Source organism: Varanus komodoensis, unplaced genomic scaffold (assembly GCF_004798865.1).
Source record: "Varanus komodoensis strain SLA01 unplaced genomic scaffold, ASM479886v1 scaffold14_1, whole genome shotgun sequence".
Taxonomy (NCBI): domain Eukaryota; kingdom Metazoa; phylum Chordata; class Lepidosauria; order Squamata; family Varanidae; genus Varanus; species Varanus komodoensis.
In genome coordinates, this window is record NW_025335438.1 from 25,887,785 (window position 1) to 25,891,462 (window position 3,678).

Consider the following 3,678-nt stretch of genomic DNA (forward strand, 5'->3'; position numbering starts at 1 on the left):
GACTAAGCTGTCTACTTTAACACGTCTCAAATCAGAATTGAGGGAGGAGGGAGCACAACACTGATGTTTCAGATTTGCAAAGCATTAGCTGCAGGATGGCACAGAAGTGCTTCTCTACCAGCACACAATAAGGAAATGAGAATGTTGGTGATAGGGATGCACTATCACAATATTTCTCCGGCAGCAAAAAAGAGGTGTTGCAAGGGTGTGTCAGGAACAGATTGGGGGAGATCTTGGATGCATGGATTCCATAGTCCTCAAATGCCCCAACTTGCTCACAAGAAGCTAGGAAGCATACACTAGCCCTGGAGCCACGATGGGTGCTAATGGAAAGAGAAAATGTTTAACAGATAGAGTAAGAGTGGGCCAAATAGGGAAAACCTTCCCCTGGTTTTCACCCTGACCAGCAGAATTTAGGAAGAGCTAATTTCCTGTGCTACAGATTCTGCTCACCCAGCACTCCAACAGCATCACTCTTCCTTTTGTGTGACTTGTGACACATTTCCAACCTGCTGGAGGAGTAGTGGGCACCATGAAATAAACAGGCATATAATGCCAAACAATTTTGTGAGTCACAAGATCACAGTAATATTTTCTAATGGAAAGGGTTTTAATGGTTAAAATAAATACTTCCAAAAGAACTGCTTTGTTTCTTCTTGATTTACAGAAATGTGAAAACTCTTGACTGATTACATGGAAGACAAAATATTGTGTGCTATGTGGCCCACAGTGCTATGTTCACATTAAGATACCGTGGGGACCTTGGGCCATAAATCCTTTGGTGTCCAAGATGACTTCACAGTGGCCAACAGAGGCACTGGATTTCCACCGGTAACTCTTGAGGTTGGAGACCAAGTTCCAACCTAAGAAGGGGAGCTCTGATCTTGGATTACCACCTCACTTCCCCTCTTTCTGTGGCATTTCCCTCTAACCTGGGCAGGAGAAGAACAGACAGGAGACATGACATGGGCAAAGTGAGAGAAGCTTGGATGCAATGCGCCCAAATCCTTCTCAATTCTCCACCCTGTTTCAAACTTGGGGGATTGCTGGCCTAAACATTTCCTTTCCATCATTCACAATACAAAGGGGGCAGGGTTGAAAGGAACCAGTCCTTTACTCTCCCTTCAGCAAGAGCAGAGAAGGACTGGAGAAACATAGGGAACTTTGTAGGGTCTAGGAGCCATATCCTGTGCCCTGGTACTTCCCCTGTGAGTGGCGCTCTGGCTCTTTCCATTGCCCTGCAAAATTTTGTGGGCAATAGCAAAGAAGTTCAGGGATTTAGCTAAATTTGATTTGCTTACTATCCCACAGCCGTTTTAATGTCACTTTCAGCAGTGTTGTGAGTATCATGTTGCCCACCCCAGCTCAGGAAATGTAGGAGCACTCTGAATAAGCACTCTGGGTAAGATTACCCAGTAAATGAAAGAAGAACGTGTGGAGGGTGTAAAGTCTGGGAAGAACTGGGGATCTTGAGGGGCTAATCCCCATGGGCTGGACTCACTATGCATGTGCTCCACCTGCTTCCAAATTTTAACTTGTTGAGTCAGCCAATAGTGTTGCATTCCATGAGATCACTTATACCAAAATTCATGCCAACAGAACAAATTAGTTTAGTTTTAAAACAAACAGAATTTTCACAGTCCTAGCACAGAATGCAGCACGCTTTAACTAGCTTGTCCTGCAGCTTTGCCATTAAAGTTTTGTACTCCTGTCACTTCCCTGCTAATGTCCTTCATGTCTGTGTTATAGTACAGTGTCCCATCATAAAGCCCAAACTCCATACCAAATCAGACCCATAAATCATTCATCCTAATAAAAAGAAGGTCTTTAAGTGTAGCGCGTGGGTCTTTCTTGCCGTTCAGTCAATCCTGGGCAAAGTACACTTTTATTGGACCAACATTGTGCAATAAACACAGCTCCAGAGACCTTTGCCCTGCTGCTTCCCAACAGAATTTATGTTTTGTTTGCATTTAGGGGTAGAGGGCAAGTGGAAAAGGTAAGGCTTGTTGTTTTAGAGTCCTTATATTACACCACTTATAGTATGAAAGTAATCTCAGAGTAACATTATGAAAGGACTGCTTCACATCATACTTAGAAGAACTGATAAGAGGAAAAAAGCCCCCTACACATGATGCATATTATTGAATTAAATTATACCATCACAGCCTAGTGGGCAAGTGGGCTTGCTGATGGGTATGTTGCCTTTTCATGATGTCATTTTCCCATTTCTGAGATTATGAACACATTAACTCAGGTTTTCTTCTTAAGTTTCCTGGAGCGTAGCAGCAATCCCATTGCAGAAATCCTTAACATCTCTGATGTGCTCCACCGATAAAAACTAGCTGCACTGTCATTTTTGCTATCTAATACTACTTGTTATTCTTTTATTAATTTCTATGCCTCCAATTATCCAAAGCTGTCCGGGTAGTTCACAAAAACACTAAAACCGTAAAATATAATTTCAAAATGCCATGTTCATAAAATAAAACCGGAGTAAGTGCCAAGGTAAAAACGAGCAGATGTTGCTAATAGCAACATTAATGTGTAGGTTTACATCAACAGGTCTGCAATGCACATAACATGATTTTGAAAACATGAATTTAATGTTCATATCTATTAGTCCCCATTGATAATCATGTACCCTGTTTCGATGGATTCCAGCTGATGAACTGCAGCTACATTTGTTCCCAAATAGACAACTGCTCACTTGGTATGCTGAAATCTCATTTTATTTTTACTATTCCATCATCCAACTCATTGTACTCCTTGATCTTTCTCTGTATCACCTAAGTTTGGTGACATCTGTAAATATGATCAAAACACTCATATTTTCCTCTCCCAGATCACTAATAAAATATTGAATGATTTATTCCCTGTGGGACTCCACTAATTTCTTCCAACTAGAACACTTCTTTCTAAGCCAGGAACTTGCTCTGGTTCATATGCACATCAACATCACCACTTAATTCTCTCCACACAACCATACTCAACTCATTTGAACCAGTCATGTACATGCCTATTTGGGATCTCAGTGGTCCTGGTGATATTTCTGATTATTAGTTTTGAACCACTAAAATTGGTAGACATGCAAATGAATGCTTTTATTCACATGGAACTGTCTCAATTTTTCATTAGTTAAGGAAAGGAAGTATGGTATATTGCTCCATTTGAATCCCATGGAAGCAAAAATTGCCAAACTAGTTAAAAGAAGCCTATTCTGTAAAATATAAAGGAATGCCAGTCATGGCAGCATATAATATAGGTCGAAACAATCTTAAGTCAATTGAAATCCTGACATACCTGACTCTCTCAAGGAGTGATGTTAAAACAAGGCTGGCTTCTACATTTGGATCACCCTCATCCCATCCACATTAAAGGTCTAATGTTTGGAGAAGAACATGGATTTCTCCTGCATTCTGCTCTTGTGAAAGTTTGTTGGCATGGCATTTCTTCCTTGCTCCTTGTAAACAGAAATAGAGCTAAGCGAGAGGACTGTTTGTGTTTTTTTAAAATTTTGAATCACCATCTGTCCCATTTTTGCCCCTTATCTATTGCCCAATTTATACTTTTACCTGAAAATGATACCTAGCAAAACCCCATAATATGAAGCTCTGTTTCCTTGCACTGAAATGTTAACAGGTGGGGGGAAGCATGCCAGAAAATTCTTTTCACCCATGT